This window comes from Pinus tabuliformis, chromosome 7, assembly GCF_031772625.1.
Source record: "Pinus tabuliformis cultivar Carrire ecotype Pingquan chromosome 7, CPIR1, whole genome shotgun sequence".
Lineage (NCBI taxonomy): Eukaryota > Viridiplantae > Streptophyta > Pinopsida > Pinales > Pinaceae > Pinus > Pinus tabuliformis.
Window position 1 is genome coordinate 363,795,221 of NC_142293.1, and position 24,337 is coordinate 363,819,557.

Below are 24,337 nucleotides of genomic sequence, written 5' to 3' on the forward strand. Positions count from 1 at the left end.
ACATGCTCTAGAAGTTCATTCTCCTTGAGAAATAAATCAGTCCTCTTCTTCCATGCAAGAAAGTTATTGGTACCTACCAATTTGTTGCTTTCCTTGCAAAAAGACATTGATGTATATTCATAAGGGGACATATACTTACTTGATATATTTTTTAGATGTAGTGGATTTGCTTTCTCTTTGAAGACTTGATGTCTTGCCTTCCTAGGATCTTGATGTTCTTCAAGTTTCCTTCTCCAAGTGGACTTGCTTGATGAATATATTTGCTTGGTAACTTGTAGATGATGTAGGTCACTCTTTGATCTACTCTTGTTTGTAGGTGCCTTTGTGTAAGGCTCTTCTTCTTTCTTTGTAGTCTTCCTTGATGAATGATAGATGGTAGGCCTTCTTTTCCTTGAGTAGATTTGACTTGATGCTTTAACCTTGTAGATGCTTCTCCTTGATGAGTGTTATTGAGTTGCCCTTTCCTTGATGTGTCACCTTACCTTTGATACCATGTTGAAGAATCTAGGGAAAATTTGGTGTAGTGTGATTCTTCTTGACTTGATAACAATTTGTGGAGTCTTTTTTTTTGGTTCTTTGCCAGGGCCAAAACCTATCTTCTCTTGAGAGGAAAACCCTTTGGTAAATTTCTCTTATTGAAGCTTCTTATTGATCAATTCTAAACCCTAGACCCTTGACTAGAATGTCCTCCAAGCACAAGTCAAGTCCTTTCTCCTTTCGACACTTTGTTCTCTGACACTTCCTTCTTCTGGCACGTTGTTCCTCGGCACTTCGTCCTCCTCCTTTTGGTACCTCATTCTACTTTCAACTATTGGTAAACCTTGTTGCACTTGCTCTAGAAGAGGTACCTTTGATGAGACCTTTTCCTTATGATGCTCCATTCCTTCTCTTCATCAACCAATGAACTTGTATGACTATAATGTAAGGGCTGTAACAGTAGAGACAACCTCTTCTCTTTGCACGTGTGACTGCAATAGGCTTTAGAACAACCCTATTACCTTCGTTCTTCTTCCTTGGTTCTTTACTTGAGTGGGAGGCCCTTTAGGCCTATGTTCTTAGCCCAAATAATGAAGTTTGTGTGACTGTGATAGAGGATTGCTATGACAAAAAAGATACCCTCTCCTTCTTCGGATGTGTGACTGTCTTTTAGCCCTAGAACAGACTTCCAAAGCTTTGGTATTCCTTCTTCCTTCTTCGATACACTTGGAGACCCTTTCTTCATCCTTTTTCACCCTTTTTCTTGGCTTCCTTCCCTCACTGATTTTAGAGAGATGGATTGCATTATAGTGAAGTGGACAACCTCTATATATAGAGGATTGTCCCTCCCTTTAGGCCAACTAGAAGTCTGACTAAAAAGACTATTTGTAGGCCGACTTGTTGTCTTACCTCGGATGGCATCTTTTGTGGTGTCAAATTCTTGGAGGAGACTCTTTGATGGTGCCTTTGCTTTGGAGGAGACTTGATTTTGCTTGGAGGAGAGTTCTTTGATTTCTATACAAACATATACATGATCCAACATGCCCTTAAGGTCTTCAATATTTTATTTTGACTATTTGACTCACCTATAACACTTTAACTTGTGCTAGACCCATTTCAATGAGATAGAAACTCATTGAAATATATTATAAAAATAATATTTATTTTCTTGAATAAATACAAATATCAAAAGTACATTTATGAAAACTGAACCTAGTTACATTTCCTTCAACACCACGAACCACCCGGCCGTAGACTAGGATGAACCAAATCTTTCCTTCAGCCAGTCACCCCCATGCCATATTCCAAGCATGAATGTGGGATATCATAAAACACATTAATAAAAACCATCCAAGGCTACCAGAGGCCAAACCAACTCAACCCTCAACCAATGATTCCACCTCATAGTTGGACATCACTAACCATCATCATATTGGTCTCTACCCAAGTTGTCCAGGGTTCCAAAGTGTTTGTTCCAACCAGGCTTCCAGGACAAGTAACTCAACCCACCAAGGGATTCTAGAGAATTTTTCCAACCAAAGCTTCCAGGACTAGGTACTCAACCCAAGTTGTTACAGGGCTTCCAGAGCGTTTGTCCAACCAAGGCTTCCAGGAACTAGTAACTCAACCCACAACCAAAGGCACAAGAAAACCAACCAGAAAACACAAGAAAAACCCACAACACCATGAATATCCAGGAAATGGAAGGCAAAACCAATGTCAATCCAGGAAATCGTCCATGCCAATGTTAGATCATAACCAAGAAACCACATGCATATGGCATGCATGCCAAAACTAGTGTGGAAAACATACATGAAACTTGGTACCTGCAAGAAAAACCCGATGCAGTTGTTGACCCCAATGTCCTCTTGTGCTTTCCTGCTCTTCATTTGTCTTCTTGCTCCAAAAATCTAAGTATGCCACACTCGTGCAAGAGTGCTCCTAGAAAACTTTGTGTGTCTAAGAGTATGAGAGAGAGAGAATAGAGAGAGAGCTCCAAAACTGAACTGACAAAAGTCCGTGAACTGATCCTCAGAAGCTCTTTTATCAACGAGGCCTCTATTTTCTTAATTTTCCATTATTTTACTTCAATTTCCTCCTCACATGCAAGTTGTGACCTTTCACCTTCCTTTTCTCCTAATTTCCATTATTTTAATATATAAAATGCCAATAAATGCCACTTTGCCTTTCCAAAGCCTTAGCCATTGCCTTTGCCAATTTTCTTTGTCATTAATTAATCACAAGTTATCCCCATCACTATGTTTTTTCATGAGATTCAGCTTGGAATACGTGTCCCATGACCAAGGTCTTATTTTACCTTTATTAATTTTTACATGGATTTTTTACCAGGGTTACATTTTTTAGCCTGGAGGTCTGGCAGAGACCTAGCGAAAATATTCTCCGCCAAGGGAAGTATGTTGTAGAGCTATTGGAAATTATTGAAATGCTAGAGTGAAAATTCATGAGCAATCCCATGGAGATGAACTTCAAGAAACTCTGTGATGATGAAGGTTGACCTGATTTATCTAATCCAACTAGATATTGTCAATTGATTGAAGCATTGATGTTCTTAGTGAACACTACTCCTAATATTTTCTATGTTGTAAATGGCTTGAGCCAATTCATGACCAAGTCTTTACATAATCGATGGGTTGCTGCTAAACACGTGCATAGATATGTAGATGGGACAATTAACTTTGGTCTTTGATATACTGCTGACAATGTAAAGTTGCATGGTTATACAGATACTGACTGGCAGGTAATATTATTGATAGAAAAATCACTTCAGGATTTTGTTTCAGTTTAGGATCTACCATGATCTATTGGATGAGAATGAAACATAAATTAGTTACTCTCAGTTCTGCTGAAGCTGAGTATATTTCTACTAGCTTAGCTAGTTGTGAAGTTGTCTAGTTAAAAAAACTCTTTGGAGAGTTATTTGACCAAGTCCTGGATACTAAAGTGATATTCTGTGATAATATGAGAAGGATCCGATTGTCTAAGAATCCCATATTTCATGACATGTCCAAGCACATTGAACTCATATATCATTTCATTCGAGACATGGTATAAGGACGGGCAGTGAGACTCCACCATATTCACACTGATGAGTAGATTATTGATATATTTACCAAAGCACTACCGAAGAAGAAATTTCTAGTCTTCAAAGATATGCTTGGATTAAAGGATGTACCCCTTCCATCTTTGGGACCCGGCTCATCAACAACACTAAGATCTGTGCTCTTCCCCCCTTGTTGAGTTCCTAGGGATGAGGAATTGAGCTAGTAAGCTCTTAGGGATGAGGGACCTCCAATCAAGAGTATTCCCCAATCATGCATCTTGTTACCCACCCATCTGGGATATGTATACTGGCTACTTGAGATTGGATTGTGATCCTTACCAGTCATGGTAAGTAGTATCTCACTCAAGTTTGAAGATGTTGGTGTTCTTGAATTATTATGGATTCTTAGCCTATGTGCTGAGCTATTATGGATTCTTAGCCTCATTGGCTGAGCAGTGGTTTCTTAGTCTTCATGACTAAGCGATATTCATTCTAGGTGGTAGCATGAGTCTCTCCAATGGTATTTGTTCCAGGTTGTAGCATGTGGCTCCCTGATGTCGGGTGGAAGCATCTGGCTCCCCGATGATATTTAGGTCGGGTTGGAGCTTGAGACTCCCTGATAATGGTTTCTTAGCCTTTATTTGGCTGAGCTTGGATTTAGGGTGGTAGCTGAGGCTCCCCTGCCATGAGTATTCTTCTTTAGATTTGAGAATGTTCAGCATGAGCCATGATGATTTGACAAGTACAACAATTTTGACACTATTGATGGAAATTCCTCCCTAGTTGAGAGGGAGTGTTGAATTTGTGCAACTAAGGGAGAAATTTCCCTAGAAAAACACTCTATGAGTTAACCCCTTTCACCCTTGAAGCGAATTATTTCTCAAGTGCAAATTATTTTTATAAGTGCAAAAGTTATTTCAAAATTGTTTTATAAAGGTATTTTGACATGTGCAAAATAAAATCACTTAAGTGATTTAATTCAACATGTGCAAAAATGGATCACTCTAGGAGCTTCCAAAAACCTAAATCGATTTAGGGATTTTGCCTCAAAGATTCCTATATATTGAAGAGAAACCTTCATTTGCAACACATTGAGTTCTCTCTCTCTTGCTTTGGTGATCTAGCTCTCACATTGGTGATCAAGCCCTCACATCAGTAATTCATCTCTCTAATTGTTATCAAATCTATTGTATATTTGTAGATCTCTGATTATGAGTGGAAAATCCCTTATCAACATTGGCAGATCTCTTATTATCAGTGGAATATCTCTGATTATCAGTGGAATATCTCTTATCATCATTGGCATATCTCTTATTATCAGTGGCATACCTCTGATTATCAGTGGAAAATCTCTTCTCATCACTGGTGATCTCTTTCGCATTGGTGATAAAGACCTTGCATCAATATTTTATCTCTCTCGCTGCTAGCAAATTTATTGGAAACCTACTATTTCATTTCATCATTGGCATATCTAGTGGAGATTTCTCTCTCACATTTATGGAGATTTCTTTCTTGCATTATTGTTTGGCAGATTTCATATTATTAGAAAGAACTCTATCTTGTATTATCATTGGTGGCATATATCCCTTGTATCATTTTTTGTAGATATCCTATTCTCACTTGTAATCTTTACTGAAGGATTGAAGGATCTGTTATTCTACATTTGTGATTAGATCTCTCACTTGAGAAGATCTTTCCTAGTTTGAAAAGGGGTAATGTTGTTGTCATTGATAAAAGGGTTTTGTACTCTGCTTATGTATCTCTGCTGAACATTTGATGAAGATCTAATACAAGAATATTCTTAAAGGGTTTTCCCCTAGCCTTGGACCAAATTTGTTGTCTTACTGTTCATTGATTGCCTTTTATATGGCTATTGGTTATTGTTTCCACTTAAAGGTTGAAGATCTAAGATAATTAATTTAAAAATTGCAAAATTTAACACAATGAAACAACAACACGAAGGAAATTAATTCTACACAACGACATATTTGAACCTTACCAAAAATCCTATCTTGTTTGTTGAAAAAACCCTCTTCTATTTCACAAATGTTTAAATGCTTAATTTTTTTTAATTTTGTTGGAAATACAAAAACAACTAATTTCTACTCAATATGCATAGTATGCAATATGCTTATGATCATTACCAAACATCATATGCAATATTATTATGACCATCACCAAACATCTTGAAATGGGAATCCTAAAAAAATAAAATTTAATATTAAGTATTTAGGTTAACAACTAATCTCAATATTACATTTAATGTGAATACATAGTTAAATACATAATATACATAGTCTATGTCTAGTAAAGAGATAGGTGTTGGTGGTAACTCCTACTTTTCTTGTGCATATTGAATGATGTTCATCTTCATTAAATTTAATTACTGTGTGAGTTGTTTGGTTGTTAATTAGTTGGATTTGAGAGGTTTAGTCCAAATAAAATAGTTTCTAGTTTAGTGTTTCGTTGAAATAGTTTCTTGAAAAGTGATTGTGTGGTTAAGATAGAATTTCTATCTTATACCAATATTTAATGTATTTATATGTGTTTATCATAATGGAAACAATTTTTTGGTGTGCAATTAGTTTTACAAATTGGTATCAGAGCCAATGGCTCTAGGTTAACTCTCTTAAGGAAGGGCCCAAGTATATGTGAGAGAGATGCAAGAGTTATTTTTTGTATGATTAGATTAGAGATGTAGATTAAATTAACATATGTGTGTTGTCTGTAGTAGTGCTTGTTTGTCCACCTCTTCAATTTTTTCAGCCAAGTCGTACTCTTGGTAAGGTTTTGAAGCTGAATGGTCCTCCTGATCAGGTTTTCAATATGTTGTCTTCATCATACTGAAAAAAATAAGATCTAGAGATATTTGTAGCTTTGCTAGAGAGATTATGTTGTTCCAGGAGCCAGCTACACATTTCTCACCACAAAAAGTGCTAAGTTTATGTGGAAAAGTTTCTAAATGTATTATTCAAGTGTTAGGAATCAAATTTGGGATGGAGTTAACAATTTCTTGGAGATAACTCGATATGGTATAATCAGGGTGTGGATCTGAATAGTTGAGCTATGACATTGCATGAAATGGTACTCGCTACCATTGTGGGAACCCATGACTCTCTGTGTTTCTAGAAGACTAAGGCTGCAACATCAAACCATTTGCAAGATGGCAGGGGCTATCACTATCACTGCTTAGGTGTATTTCTAACAGTGTAGATATATGAACATCTGGTAACTTGAATGTTTGGACACATTCTTCAAAAGAAAAAATTTCACCATTTCTTGTTAAAGGTTTAGGTGAGGAGGAGAGAATTTCTTCATGCTCAGTTGCTGTGTGACAGAGTTTTCATGTTGTTGAGGGCTAGGAAGGCACTACGACTACTAGAAGGAAGTATTCTGGTCATCTTGCAGCAACGAAAGAAAGGAGGGCATGATTTCTACTCCAATTTGGTAATACCATGGTGGATTATCTTGATCCAGAGAACATGTCATTGCTTCAATTCGATGCATTATGGGAAACATACTACAGGCACAATTCCCCTTGGTTTTCTCAAACATTGTACAAAGAGACGAGACTTGGTGAATTGCAAAGGTGTATTGGAAATCATGAAGGTATCTTCGATGGATGCATCTGTATAGCCAGATAGATCGTAAAGTAAGAAATGTTTGTTTTTTTAGTTTTGTGAATAGCCAAATCATGAGGGTCTACAAATCATCTAACAAGATCATTTGGGGGACAATGAATGAAGAAATCTGCATGTATTCCTATGAATTTTGATTTAAATGTTGTTGATTCCTGAGGGACTGAAAAATCGGATTGCCAAGAAGGTAGAATGCCTTAAACCTAAAGGAGAATCAGGATGTTTGCAGACTTATTTCAAAAAACTGGACAGATTAATTATTGATGGTATGTAGAATATGCTTCTCTTTATGTTGTATATAAGTATTATTTTTTGATCCGAATGGAAAATGGCATCAACCCATGGTATTCATCCACCCATGGTATTGTAGGTGGCATCCACCCATGGTATTGTTAGTGGAATCCACCCATGGTATTCATTCACCCATGGTATTTGCCCATGGTATTGTGACATCCACCCATGGTATTAATTCACCCATGGAATTTACCCGTGGTATTGTAACCGAAAAAAGAATATAAGTAACAAGTCGCATTTTGTAAAAAGACATCCTGTCCACCACAATGTAGCTTTTACAGTTATTCTCCATTTTAATAAAAAATTTATTTGTGGTTTTGTTTATTGGGAATTCTCCTTTTTTTCTTTTGGCCTTTTAATTTTTCAAATCTTGGGGGCCTCTCTCCCAAAATCCATTTCAATTTTTTAGATCTTGTGGGTCTCCCCCCAAGATCCAGATCATTGGTATCATAGCAGGTTACTACTATAGGGAAATGAGGGTTTGATGCACATTTCATTTTCAAAGTTTCCATAAATATTCAATAATCTTCATGCACTTCCTACGTCCTCCATAGAGCACTTTCTTGGGCCAAGCGGGAAGAATTTTTCTTTTTTAATTTTTTTGTAGGAATATTTTTGGGCGACGAGTTTGCAGATCAGATCTGAAAATTTTGGTGCAAAATTTAAAAAAAAAATAACTGATCTGGATTTCTTGTGAAAAAATACCTAAATTCAAAAAACAAATCAGCCGAATCAGAGTCTGGATGAGGGAGATATCGCTGATTTAAAATCAACTATGTTGCAGTTTTTTTTAGGACAATTATGGACGGTGGCTCTCGTATCATTTTTTGTAGTTTTTGTGCAGAATTTTAGAACAATGATTGCATATATGATCTCCTCTTGAAAAATCACCCAATTTCAAAAAAAAAATGGGTCGAATCGGAGTTCGGATGTGGGAGATATCGCTGATTTAAAATCAACTATTTATTTATTTTTTTCAGAACTTTCGTGACAGCAGAATAGTTGCATCGTGAATCTGAGATTCCAGGGTGTCCAGATAAGAATTTACAACACATGGGAAGATGCAAAATGGTTATATTGTTTCCAAAAATAGGTTATAATAAATATTCTGAGTTATATTGACCGAGTTATGTCAATTTTAATTCTGGAGCAACATTTGGAGCGGGTTCCCTTTGGAGACATGCCCTCCCACCCCGCTTTAGTAGGGACCTACTTCATATTCATCAGTTTTCGCATAGCAGCATTGGGCTTGGGTTCTTTGGAGACGTGCCCTCCCACCCCAGACTATGTAGGCACCTGCTACTTCATCAACAACCAACACCACGGTTGTGGGTCAACGACACAAAATCCTTGTCATCAAAGTCCATTGCTAGGTCGCACACTGTTAGTATCATAGTTGGTCATAAGCATTACAGGGTATCTCTATCCTTGGATCTTCGATTGTCATGGTTATGGGTCATCCACAAACCCACACTTCATCGAAGTCCATTTTCTAGGCCGCACATTGTCAGTATCACAGTTGGTCACAAGCATTACAGGGTATCTCTATCCTCAGATCTTCGTTCATCATGGTTATGGGTCATCCACAAATTGACACTTCATCGAAGTCCATTTACTAGGTCGCACACTATCCGTATCACAGTTGGTCACAAGCATTACATGGTATCTCTATCCCCAGATCTTCGTTCATCATGGTTATGGGTTAACCACATAAAACCCTTCTCCTCAGTGGCTCCTCATATTCAACAAAGCCTTTGTTGGAGGGAACTTCACGCAATGGAGGTCATTGCTTCTTAAGGAGGGAGGAATGATCCGAATGGAAAATGGCATCAACCCATGGTATTCAGCGACCCATGGAATTTACCCATGTTACTGTAAGTGGCATCCACCCATGGTATTGTTAGTGGCATCCACCCATGGTATTCATTCACCCATGGTATTTGCCCATGGTATTGTGACATACACCCATGGTATTCATTCACACATGAAATTTACCTGTGGTATTATAACCGAAAAAGACTATAAGTAACAAGTCGCATTTTGTAAAAAGACAGCTTGTCCACCACAATGTAGCTTTTATAGTTATTCTCCGTTTTAATAAAAAATTCTTTGTGGTTTTGTTTATTGGGCATTCTCCTCTTTTTCTATTGGCATTTTAATTTTTCAGATCTTGGGGCCTCTCTCCCAAAATCCATTTCAATTTTTTAGACCTTGTGGGCCTCCCCCAAGATCTAGATCATTTTTGCTTGTAAATTAAGTGATGACGAACTTCCAAAATCAGATAAAGAGTTCATTTTGTAAAATTGATTCTAGATACATTCTGTATCTAGATGACTTTCCTATATAACTAACGAGTACAATAGTTTGCACCCATGTATATCAGTGGATGAAAGCTTGTCCATAGAATGACTATCAATTTGGTTATTGCACACAGGTAATTGATTGTGTCTAAAGCAACTATTTTAAGAGATTGAGTGGAAGTAAGGCTCAACATGGATGGTTATCTAGATAGTTTGTCAGTTGTGGATCTAGGGAAGGATCCTGCATTTGTTGAAGACGCGAGAGTGGTCTTCTAGTGAGGTTATGTGACAACTTGGGATGTTGTTTAGTACTTTACTTTGGGAGATCCATGGTTCAAGAGTTCAAGAGTGGAACTCGAGAATCCAACTTGAGGGTTATGAGACAACTTGATTGAGTTCACTCTATACAATTTCGAAAATAATTAGAAAAGCTAAGGAAGACTTTGTTAGACAATAAGATCGAAGAAAAGTGCTCGTTAATGGAGGGTGTTGGAGATTTAACTCCTACTTGTCTTGTGAATATTGAATGATGTTCCTCATCATTAAATGTAATTGTTGTGTGAGTTGTTTGGTTGTTAATTAGTTGGATTTGAGAGATTTAGTCCAACTAAATAGTTTCTAGTTTAATGTCTGGTTGAGATATTTGCTCAGCTAAGTGATTGTGTTGTTAAGATAAATTTTCTATCTTAAACCAATATTTAATGTATTTATATACATGTTTATCATAATGCAAACAAGTTTTGAGTATACAATTAGTTTTGCAAATATAAATTATAAGGTTCATCCATTTACAACATTAAAATATGTCTATTTTTTTCCGTGTCAAGAAAAATTAACTGCTTATAAAAAAATTGTAAATTAATTACATAGAATTTAATGTAAATGCCAACCCAAAAATCATTATGACTAATAGCTGATCTCAAACTAATTTTTCTAATCATTTTTCACTTGACACATTATACCCCTCCCACCTGTAGGACAAGAGTGTACATTTGTGTTAAAGACACATACACATTTTCTCCTTTAAATCTCCCGCACACAAATTAACAATATGAAAATAATCACTTAGTTCTTAAATCTCTCCAACCCCACGTATGAATACATGCAAATGCGAAAAGAGGGAATTGGTATGGAAAAACTCATAATTACCCATGCATTAATAAAACTCAAACATGTATATTAAATTATACCACTTGTGTTTCTTAATAGTGAAAAGAGAACTTTTGGTAAGAGTGAAAAGAGAACAAAAGTTATAAGAAAAAAATACTATCAAATATTTGGAGTAAGATGATTTTTATATGAGTAAGATGATTTTTATATGTAATATATAAACGGAAAAAATATTTATAGTTGTAAAATCTTTTTTATTGGAAATTATAAGATAGGTATTTCGTTATTAAAAACAAATATTTCATTATTAATTTCTATATGTATTATGAAATATTGGGTGTAAAATCATTTTTATGTATAATATTTAAAAGGCACAAAAGATTTATAGTTTTAAAAAGTTTTTTTTATATTACACGATATGTATTTCATTATTAATATATATATATATATATATATATATATATTAATTTAGATATATAAAAGAATTAATAAAAAATATATTTATTTGACACTTAATCAACTATGATATTTTAGGGAAAAACACCTCTTTCATCATTAGTCATCATTTGATTAATGTTTTGTTAATATCATATATTATAAGACCAATATAAAATAACTACCCTCACAATCTTTAATATTTTGATGATGATGATTAACGTCTACTGAGACCAAATTTTGGTCTATTGGACCTAAAGAAACGAATTATTTAATTTGATTTAAGATTTTATTCTTATTCTCAAAAAGCTTGGAGAGAAGCCTCCCGAGCTCACTGTAATTTTGACAACCTAAAAGGCTAGGAAGGTCAGTATTGCAACAAAGATTTTGAAACTGAGATATAATGTGGTTGTACACGAGGCACTCTAAAAAAAGTGATTTTCATCCTTCATATTCATATTCTCACATAGATAACAAAACCTCAAACAATTTTTCAAAAACTACTCTAAATAATAATCCCATAATAATAAAACATTCAACATTCGTAATAATGATATATTTCCAGATATATTAATATATTTTAATATCTTTTATTAATTAATAGAGTATATTAATTTTATTTTAAGATATTTTATTCATTACATAGAGCTTAGGCTTTTTTAATTCTCGATGAAAAAGGGTTGACTCTCGTAATATATATCATCAAAATTGTAAACTTAAATACAAATAAATTAAAATTAGATATTTATACTCCAAGGTATTCGTTGTGGTTAATATGTGAGGACCGTTGTGGTAGTTATTTTCGTCACTAGATGGCGTTCATTCAATGACTCTAAACTTAATCCATTTCTTTTTAGTTCGTTCATGACAAAGACGGCCCTCTCGGTGGTTTTTTTCTCTATTTTATAAATTTTTTTATTTTATTTAACAATCAAATCACCCTTCAAATTCCATCAATGCCCTCGAGTACTGACGCCGGACTCCTCACATGCATACAAGACTTATTTACTATCTGCACATAGATGATTCGTTGGATTTATAATTTGTCTAGAGATCTTATTTTGGATAATTACTATTGAAATTGAATTATATAATTCGTTAATAAAATTGTAAATTTTTATAATTTAAAAAAATTTTAAATGTAAAAATAATATAGTTAGGTCAATATGTTTTACTACGCTAACTTTTACCATTAAGCTTTATGGTTTCAACCATTATTTTTCATTTTCTATAAAACTAATGGAAAAAATATACACAACGCAAAAAAAGCAGAGTAAAAAAAAATAAGATGTTTAAACTACCCTTTGAAAAAGAGAAGATTGAAAATTGTTCCCCCGGAAATGCGCGTCTACATCGCGTGAATTCGTCCTATCCAGCGTAAATGTCGTACGTTTGTGGGCTTTGCGCGTCTACAGCGCGTAGGATACGCAATCCAAAGCAAGCAAAGAAGCCTCTACACCGCCGTACCAAAACCTTAAATAACCGCGTTCTCCTCCCTTACTTCCATCCATTGCCCTCTGTCCATTTGTTGCTTCTTATATCGTCTGCAATTTTGACGAAGTTATTTACTCGTTCTGTTCATATCTGCACTCGCTCTTTGATCTTTGAAAGGCTTAGTACTTTAAATATGGCAGAAGAAGCACCAGAGCACCAGGACCGCGGTATGTTCGGCTTATTCGGCAAAAAGAAGGAAGAGGAGGGAAAGCAAGGTGATCACATTGTGCAAACTCCTGCTCAGACTGAGGCTGCTTCTTATTATCCAGCTGCTCCTCACCATGGAGTCGAACACGGGCATGGTCACGAGGGGCAACCAACCCCTGAAGAAGCGGAGCAACAGAAACACACTGGTTTGATGGGAAAGCTTCACCGCACGAACAGTTCCAGCTCCAGCTCTGTAAGTCTCTCTTTCTTCCTAATTCTTTTATTCCTCACTCATCGCTTCCTTTCTTTATACTTCATCTTTTCCCTGTGAACTGAAAAATGAATATATAATTAATTGCAGTCGAGCGATGAAGAGGGGAAAGGTGGAAAGAAGAAAGAAGGCGGAAGAAAGAAGAAAGGGTCGAAGGACAAGAGCAAAGAAAAACTCCCCGGCGCTGGACAGCATTCTTCAGATCAGTGTGGGGGTAAAGAAGAGAAGAAGACGGGTCTGCTAGATAAAATCAAAGAGAAGATCCCGGGACAACAGGAAAAGCTCTCCGGCGGCGGAACGCATTCTTCAGATGAGTGTGGGGGTAAAGAGGAGAAGAAGACTGGTCTGCTGGATAAAATCAAAGAGAAGATTCCTGGACACCAGGAAAAGCTCCCTGGTGATGGAAAGCACTCTTCCGATGAGCATGGGGGTGAAGAGGAGAAGAAGTTGGGTGTGCTTGGTAAAATCAAAGAGAAGCTGCCAGGACACAAGAACCAGAAGAATGATGCGGAAGAGGAAGAGAAGAAGCACCATCATTAAACAAGAGCTTCTGCCCATATATGCGAGAATCTGTGTTTGCTCCTTCAGGGATTTGCTTGCATGGAGCATGGATGAGAATAATTATATGTATGTGTTGTAGGTTTTGATTAGTAATGTGTTTGTGTTGCAAGAGGGTATCAAAGTTCTCTGTGTGATCCCATCAATCCGCATTGGCAGATTTATATTTTGGTGATGTGGGAATTTGATATTCTGTAATAAATGGGTTTCTGGGTACCAGATTACCTGAGCGTCTCTCTGATTTACCGTTTAAGCATAGTGGGTTTCAGGGTACCAGATTAACTGAGCGTCTTTCTGATTTACTGTTTAAAGCATAGTTACCCTGTTCGAATTCGAATTCAGATTCAATTTGAATACTATGCGATAAAAATGAAAAAAAAGAAGAAGAGAGTTTGGATAAATAAAATTTTGAAATATAGAATGGTGGTAAAAATGAAAAAAAAATTGATTCAGGAAAAATCAGTAGTATACATAAAGCTTTGAAATATATGATGATGTTATTAATAATGTGTTTTTTAAATTTTTTTTTCGATTCATTTCAAATTTTTAATTATTTTTAATGTGTCCGGCAAGGTTCAGGGGCGGGTTGAAATCCTCTCTTTAACAGTCGAGCCCCTGCCAGTTCTCACCATTATAGTTATAGAGATATAATTCAGGAAAAACCCATATTGCTTGCGCTAAAATCTTAAATTTAACATAATTATTTAATTTATTAATTCAAAATTTTCAATTAATAAATAAATATATATTTCAAATTTATTTGTTTATAATTTATCAAAATAAAAACATATTTAAAGCAAGAGTAAAATTGAAATATAATTTTTTTCCAATTTCATAATAATTTTTATTTTATTTATTTTTGTGTTTAGCCAAATACTGGTTTTATTCCATGTTATCCTTTCACAGAGCGTCGACTAGATTAGAAATAAGACACCCAAACACAATCATATCTAACAGTTTCATGACTGACGAAAAAGTCTAAGCAAGCACTCATGATTATGGTGTTGGTGGGCAGGGTTGGAATTTTAAAATAGAGTTTGACGATTTTCACATTTTCTCCATTTTCCTAATCTCAAATGAAAATCTTTGCGGTTTTATAAAACTTTAAATTATATTGACAAACCTAACTAGCAAATAACCTATCAAATTCCCATCCTAATGGTGCGTCGAAAACACTCGTGCTCGAATGGACAAATCCATGCAGGAACCGGATCTAATTTTGTCGAATCATTCACCTTTAGAATCTAATTCACTAATTTTCAGTATGTGACATTTCAGTGATCTTCATCTTCGCAATCGGCATGCTTTTGGGTATAGTTAACACGTAGCCTGCCCCAGTCTTTTATGTTTTGCTATTTTGGATATAATTTATTCCATTTAAATATTATATATTTTTTTAAAATTAAATTTAAAAATAAATTTTATTAATTTATGAAGATTTTCTGAAAAATCATATTTGCTAATATTTGGTTTATTTTGATTTTTTTTTGGTTTTTTTTCTATATATTTTTATATATTTGATTTTTTTGGGGTTATTTTTAAAATTGTATGTTTGTTTTGTTTTGTTTTGTTTTTTTTTTTTTCTCTTAATATATATTTTTATTATTTTTTAACTTTTTGTTTTTGTTTTTATTCTTTCATTATTTTAATTTATGTTTTTCTGTTTGTAAATTTTTGTTTTCATTTTTCTTTTAAAATTTTAAGGTTTTTCAAGTCATGCTATTTTATCTTTTACACTATTATTTCAAAATGTTGAAAAAAAGAGAGCATTATTTCAACATTAACACTTTCAGTGTTCAGGGTGTTTTTTGCACCAAAAAAATTGGTTTTCATTGTCATTTTTAAAAAATGTTGAAAATTTATCGAAAAAAAGGTAATTCCAACATCAACACTTTTTGTTTTCGTGCTGTTTTTCATGTTTTTTTGGGTCTTTTTGGTAGAGTTCTCGTTTTGACTTTACAGATCTCATTTCAAAGTTTACATTGTTTTTAAAATAATTGCACATGGGATGACAATGAAACTTTACTATTTTAATTATTTGCGACAACACCATGCACTGAGGAGAATGTGAATGGGTAGACATTTCATAATATAATGCATGTTTCACAAGCCACATTTACAAGTTAGTTTCATAAGTAGTTTCACATATTAGGTTAGTGCTGGAATGGACCGTGATATTTTGTGACAGTGAAAGTTGCACGGTAGGTCAAAGAAAATTGTTATCAACTACCACTACGTTCATGAGATGGTGGAGAAGGGAGCAAGAAAGCTTCAATACATCTCCACCGATGTCTTGACTACGCGTCTTTCCATAGGAAGATTTGTGTTTTATAGAGATAAGCTAGGACTTGTGGAGCATGTCTCTTTGGCTAAGAGGGAGCAATGATTTTCCCTACATCATGATATTCTTCCTATTTCACTTGACTAGAAATAGGGATATCATCCGTGTCAAGTTGACCAAAATTAGGAAGAATGGTTTGAGAGATGATATTCTTCCTGTGTCCTTTGACTAGAATTAGGGATATCATCCCTATGTCAAGTTGACCATAATTAGGAAGAATGGTTTGATAGATTAGGCAATATCTTTATTCTTCTTGTGTTACTTTGACCAAAATTAGGGATATTATCCCTGTGTCAATTTGACCAAACTTAGGAAGAATGGTTTGGATAGGCATTCTTCCCATATCATGTACCATGACCAGAATTACGGATGTTATCCCTTTGTCAAGTACATTGACCAAAACTAGGAAGAATGATCTGGTTGATAGAAATTTTCCTGTGTCATGTATTGTGACCAGAATTAGGGAAGTTATCCATGTGTCAAGTACATTAACAAGAATTAGGAAAATGTTTTGGTAAAGGATAGTCATTCTCCCTATGTAAGTATGATGACTAGAATTAAGAAGGATGGTCCTAGAAGTTGATTTGGAGCCTCCCAACATCAGGCTTAGGTCTCCTTCTAGAGAGAGTTTGTTTGATTGATGTCTCTTTGATAGACCATGTATATGAGTACCATGAATGTGAGTTACTGGTTGTTTGATGATGTTGGTGATGATGATATTGCATCATGGATATGGATTCTCCTTGTGTCATGTACTTTAAGTGAACTTAGGGAAGTTATCCTCGTGTCAAGTACATTGACCAGGATTAGGGAGAATGAGTTAATAGATTTGATAGCATCATGTAAATACATTCTTCCTGTGTCATGTAATCTAATCGGAATTAGGGGTGATATGATCACTGTATCCAATACATAAGAATAGTGGTCCAATGGGCAAACATTCTCCATGTGTCAAGAACTATGACCAGAATTAGAGATATTATTCATGTGTCAAGTACTGCGATGATAATTAGGGAGAATGGTCTCGTAGAGGCTACTCAAAAGAGTGGATGCCTTTTAGTGTTTTGGCCCGATCACTTTATAAGAGTGAGTTCGTTTTTAGCATCAGACCTAATTACTCATTGAGTGAGCCCATACAACATCATGGTCCGGAATGAGTCCTATGGGGTCTAGATGTGAATGTCCTTTAGGGTTTGACTATGGTGATGACAACCATGTGGTGTGAGGATGTGGATGTGCTCTAGGGTTTTTCCAACCTTGTGAAGTTGGAACATGGATGTTCCCTAAGGTTTGAATGTGGATGGAAAACCTATACTAGTTTGTATACCATGAGGTTGAGGTGTCGACCAGATCATGGTGACTAGTTGTTGTACCATAGGCTAGGTGTGCTAGCCTAGATGATGGTACCTAGTACATATTGATGATGTACCATAGGTTAGGTGTACTAACCTGGATGATGGTACCTAGTACCATAGGTTAGGTGTGCTAACCTGGATAATGGTACTAAGTGGATGATATGATTGTTATAGGTCAAGTGTGTTGACCTGGATGATTATGATGTTGATACTGTGAGTTGTGAAACCTTATTCTTAAAGAAATTTTCAACAAAGAGATACATCTGAGGAAGTCAAGGTGAATAACCCCTGGCTAGGAGGGAGTGTTGATTTTTGGGTAGCTACAGGAGGCGTTTCCCAGCTATACAAGTTAAAATAAAAAGAAAGAAAAATAAAATTAATTTAAGTTAAATTAAAAAGAAAGAAAATTAAAGTTTTTTAAAATTTGATTTACAAAGAGACATGTCTCTTTGGGGAAACCTAATATCACTATAAAAAGACACTTGATACAATCATAACACACACATCACTCATATATTCTTCTCTCTCACACTTGGAAGTAGATCTACGAAAGAGGTCGACAATTAAAATAAAAAGAAAGAAAAATAAAATAAAGTTAAGTTAAAATTAAAAGAAAGAAAATTAAAGTTTTTTAAAATTTGATTTACAAAGAGACATGTCTCTTTGGGGAAGCCTAATATCACTATAAAAATACACTCGATACAATCATAACACACACATCACTCATATATTCTTCTCTCTCACACTTGGAAGTCGATCTACAAAAGAGGTCGACGTTTTCTAAGAAGTTGAAATTTCTATGTGTAATTACTTAATGATGTTCATATTTCATTGGAAGTAATTATTAGATGCAGAAATTCATGCTTATCTATTTAGCACTAGAAAATTAATAGGAAAATCCTCATTGCGAGAAAAAGACCTACTTTTTAATGATGATAAAAAATATTTCAAATAGTTTGTAGACCTTGACTAAACCCTTATCTTCATATCAAAGTCATCACTATACTAGCCTTAATATATATAATCTATTTTTATTACAATTTTACAATTTACAATCCTAACATTTTACAGACACCCATATAAGAACAAAATTTATGAGCAATCTCTCCCTCTCTCCATATATACATATACATTCTATTGGTTTTCTTGTTTATCACGATAATGAAACAAGAGCCTCTTTTCTTCTTCTTCTTCTTCTTTTGTTTGTTTGTTTCTGGCTTTATCCAATGAGCTATTACTTAGCAACAATTAGGAACCAATAATAACATTAGGAGAATTATTTTTCCCCTTTTTAAATTAGTTTCAATTTGAGTATTTAGTCTAATGTCTTGGTTAGAAAACCCTGGTTTATTTAGTCTTGCATTGTTTACAAAAGATAATAGTTTTTATAAGACATTTCTATATATGCATAGTGAATTGGGTCTCATAGACACACCTTAAGAAGAGTTTTCTTTTGAATAATTCCTACACTTTTATTTCACAAATGTTTAAATGCTTAACAATTATTAATTTTATTAGAAATATGAAAACAAAACTAATTTTTATTTTATGTGCACAATATGCAATACACTTATGAACATTACCAAGCATCTTAAAATTAGAATCCTTAAAAAATTTAAGATTTAATATCGAGAGTTTAGGTTGACCACAGTGAAATGTACATTCTAATCTCAAAATTGCATTTGAATGTGATATATCATTAAATACAAACATACATACATATATATAGTTTATGTTCAATAAAAAGTTAGATAGTAAGTCTCATTAATTTACAACATTAAAAAATATGTATTTACAATTTTTGTGTCAAAAGAGTCAATATATTACTAGCTTTTTACATGTTGAAATTGTAAATTAATTATATACGAGTTTCTAATCTAACTCTTTACATGTTGAAATTGTAAATTAATTATATACGGTTTTCTAATCTAGATGACAAGGAAAAAATCATTATGGCTAGTGGTGAATCCCAAGCCAATTCTTCCAACCATTTTCAACTTATACATGTTATGTGTACACTTTCAACCTTACACCACATCCTTTGTGACAAAGAAGTACATTTAGGCTAAACACAAATGAAAAATTTCCCCTTTAAATCTCTCAGCCAATTGAACAATATAGAAACAATCACCTTGCTTCTCAAAACTCTCCAACCCTGCCCAATACTCTACATATTTGACTACAGGTTAGAATTATTTTTGGTGGAACTTTTATTGATCCTTGTTTCTTTCATAGCAAGAATATTATTATTATTATTATTTTAAATTTAGGTTTGTGTCCCATAACTGTTATCAAATTCACTCAATATTTCTTATCTTGATATGTTTATTGGTATGATTCATGTAGGTGCAGAGTTGCTAATCAAAATGCCCCCCAAATGTTGACTGTGAATATAGTGATAGTTCCAATTTATCATAGAGTGAACTCGACATCCATATGAAGCATCCCATTCATTCATAAAAGTAACATAACATCATATTATAATAGCAATAAAAAACCATAAACAAAACATTCACCAATAAATGATTTTTTTTAATAGTAGGAAAATTTCCTCAGTGCCATAAAAGTAACATAACATCATATTATAATAGGAATAAAAAACCATAAACAAAACATTCACCAATAAATGATTTTTTTTAATGGTAGGAAAATTTCCTCAGTGCCAGAAGAAGATTCACTCCTATTACCTATTTTTTTATTATACTTTTATAATTTACAATCCTAACTTTTTTCATATACCTATATAAAAACAAAACATAGCAACAATCACTCTTTCTTTCTCTCCATAAATGTATACATATTTTATTGGTTTGCTTAGTTATCACAATAACGAAAGAAGAGCCTCTTTTGTGTTTCCTTTATCCAATGAGTCATTACAACAATCGAGAACCAATAATCACATTGGGAAATTCATTTTCCCATTTTTAAATTAATTTTAATTTGAATATTCAATCTAATGCCTTTGGTAGAAAACTCTTGTTTATTAAGTGTTCATTGTTTAAGATAATAGTTTCTTAAAACATTTCTATATATAATCCCCTAGACACACCTTAAGAAGAAAATTTTCATACATTTTTATCTTAAAAATATTTAAATGCTTAAAATTTATTTATATTATTAGAAATATGAAAACAAATACATTTTACTCTATACCCATAATATTGTTTATAATATGCAATATACTTAAAACCATTATCAAACATCTTAAAATAAAAATCCATATATATATATATAATTCCAATGTAAATACATATACGGTCTATGTTCAATTAAAATTTAAGTAATAAGTCTTATTAATTTACCATATTAAGAAAATATATCTTTATACTTATGACTATTATCAAACATCTTAAAATAGAAGTCCTTAAATATATATATATATATAACATTCAGATATAAATACATATAAAAATTGTGTTAAATTAAAAATTAAATAATAAATGTTATTAATTTACAACATAAAAAAAGTTCTTGGTTCAAAAAAGTCAATATATTTCTAACTTATCATCTAGATGCCAACACAAAAGTCATTATGGCTTGTGATAAATCCAAAGTGATTCTTCCCGCCATTTTCAAGTTACACATGTTATGTGTAGACTTTTAAACTTACACTTATTATGCGTACATTTTCAACCTTACACCACCTCCTTTATGACAAAGGTGTACATTTTTGCTAAACACAAATGCAAATTTTCCTTGGTAAATCCCCCACACAATTAAACAATATGGTAATAGTCACTCCGCTTCTCGAAACTCTTCTAATTCCAGATTTGAATCTATGAAAATATATATATATATATATAATTTAATTTAATTATTAATAATCAATAAATAAATAATACAAATTTTAAATATATAATTAAATATTTTTAATATTAATTATGTATATTATTTTTGTAAACAAAAATAAATTAAAAAATTTGAATATAAAATTTCTTAATACATAATATTTTATTTTCACTACCCTTACGGATTAAATTGTCCCTCAAGACCTAACATTGATGATTCCGTGCCCAAATAATGAAGTACATTTTTTTAATTATATTTGATTCTTATGATAGCATAAAATTCAATTCATGGGACAACTCGAGGCAATGTGCATTATTATTGTGTTTTAATGAACTTTTGACACTTACAGATGATCAAATAGACGTTTAAAGATTTTATTTTATAATGGTTATCGAAATTAAATTATATAATTAAATTTAAAAAATTATAAATAAATTCAGCATTTTTTAATTACATTTGAATTTTGTAACCGTTACGCTAAACCTTTTTAGTTTCAACCATTCTTTGTATTTGTGATAAATACTAATAAAAAAATATATGCAAATTAAACTACACATTGGAAAAAGATAAATGAAAATTGATCCACCGGAAAATCAAGATAAAGTTCTGGGTGGTGTTTGTGATATCAGAGCCATTGGCCCTTGCTCGGGGACGGCCAGAAATATTCAACATATTATCGGGCATTAAATAAATAACAGCTGTATATGTATATGCTCATCGTTTAATTTTGCAGAGGTTAAAACTGAACAGTGGGTATATACAGTTCTGTTTATTTAATGTTTTAACAGGTTATTTAGTTTCAACTTTCAGAGATATAGATGATTATTTATTATTTATTTTAAAGCTTCGGAATTATGAATAATTATTTATTTTTGGCCTTGGGGACCACAAAACTAATAAGTATATAAAACCCCATTCAGTTAATGCTCTCATTTAATACCCTAACAAACTAATTATTTTCAACCCCTGGAAAACCACACACTATTATTTATTATTTATTTTCAGCCCTCGGGGACCCCAAACGGTTAGGTTAGGGTCTGTTGGCAGGAAGTCAACTGACATGATAATACCGTACGATATTTACTGTCCCTTGAAAAAATTAAAATATCCAACGCGCTATCCTACTTACGAAATTTTTAGCACCGACTTTGTGGTCCCACGACCATTGTGGTCATGGCGCGTGTACACGTAAAGAAGGACGCAAAGAGGCCTCCACACCGGCACAAGATAACTATAAATACCACTTTCTGCTCCCTTACTTCCATGCAGTGCTCTCTGTATTCTGTCAATTTGTTGCTCGTTATATCCTCGCCAATTTTGACGAACTCATTTACTCGCGCTGTTTATTTCGTCATTCTGGACTTGCTCTCTGAGAGCCTTAGTATCTGAAATTAGTATTAAGATGGCTGAACAAGCTAAGCAACAGGGGCAACTAACCCCTGAGGAAGCTGAGCAACAGAAACACACGGGTTTCATGGGAAAGCTTCACCGCACGAACAGTGACAGCTCCAGCTCTGTAAGTCTCTCTTTCTCACTAATTCTTTTATTCATCACTCATCGCTTCGTTTCTTTATGCTTCATCTTTTTTCTGTGAAGAGAAATGAGGTTTTACACGGAAAATAAAAATATATCAACTAGATAAAGAAACCATCTGCCTTATAAACTATTTTTAACTTAATTTTATTTTTTATTTATTTTTTATAATTGCAGTCGAGCGATGAAGAAGAGAAAGGCGAGAGGAAGAAGAAAGGGCTGAAGGACAAGATCAAGGAAAAGCTCCCCGGCGGCGGAACGCATTCTTCAGATGAGCGTGGGGGTAAAGAGGAGAAGACGGGTCTGCTGGATAAAATCAAAGAGAAGATTCCGGGACACCAAGAAAAGCTCCCCGGTGACGGAAAGCACTCTTCCGAACAGCACGGTGGTGAAGAGGAGAAGAAGGCGGGTCTGCTCGATAAAATCAAAGAGAAGCTGCCTGGACACTAGAACAAGAATGGCGGGGAAAAGAAGAAGCACCATCATCATTAAAGATGTTGTAAAGATGTGAATCTGTATGTGTTTTTGTTTTTGCTCCTTCACGGCTTTGCTTAGGAGCGTGGATGAGAATAATCGTATGTGCGTGTTGTGGGGGAGGGCTTTGATGAGTAATGTGTTTTTGTTGCAAGAGGGGATCAAAGATATCTGTGTGATCCAATCAATCCGCATTGCCTTGTTTATAATTTGGAGATGACAAAATTTGAGGTTCTGTATCTGGTTTATCTTTTCATAGATAATAAATTGTTATATGTTTTGGAAGGTTTATTTTTTGGTTTAATTTGATAGTGATTTGTTGAAATCACAAATTTGAGTTGTAGACTCTCTACAATTGAAATGTTTCATTCCAATTAAAAATTTTAATTTGAACTCACACTACTCAGAACACAAAAAATTCCAACTAAAAATTTTAATTTGAACTCACGCTATTTAGGACACAAAAGATGAACTATATCACTTGAAATTAAGTTTCTTTGAATAATGAATGCGAAAATTAACTAATTATTTAATATTTTTTTAATATATTTTTCAATAAATTTTGTTTGAAATTTCACACAATTTATTAAAATTTCAATTTTAAGTGTTTTTGTTTTTCTATAAAACCAAATTTATTTATAAATTAAAAACACATTTTAAATAATAAAAAAATTATAATCTTACTGAGTTTCAATTAAAAAAATAAAAACAATTCAAAAAATCAAATTTAAACGATACACAACTATATTGACCCATTATCACTCAATTGACCCATTATAACCCATTATCATTGAAGACAGGTAAGTCAACATTTAAGATAGGTATTATATTTAGGGTAATTTTTCTTTTATTATTTATTTTAATATTTCTAATTATTCTTTCTTAATAAAGTGAATACCCCTTTTTATTAGACGTCAAAGTGTTTGGACATTATAGATGTGAATCATCTATGAAGTTTTAAATGTTTTACTTATAAATATGCACGTTTATAAACTGCGGGAAACTAACTAATCAAATTAGGTTATTGGGTTGTTGTTAATAGCATGTACATTATTCTATT

The 24,337-nt window shown here is 33.5% G+C and overlaps 1 pseudogene across 1 annotated transcript; it reads left to right on the forward strand.

Moving 5' to 3' along the window:
- The first annotated feature begins 12,806 nt into the window (after nt 1-12,806).
- On the forward strand, nt 12,807-23,568 carry LOC149247474 (uncharacterized; annotated as a pseudogene). The gene is made up of 4 exons (XR_016263361.1): nt 12,807-13,209; nt 13,318-13,764; nt 22,592-22,786; nt 22,981-23,568. The product of XR_016263361.1 is annotated as an uncharacterized LOC149247474 (transcript).
- Nucleotides 23,569-24,337: the final 769 nt, after the last annotated feature.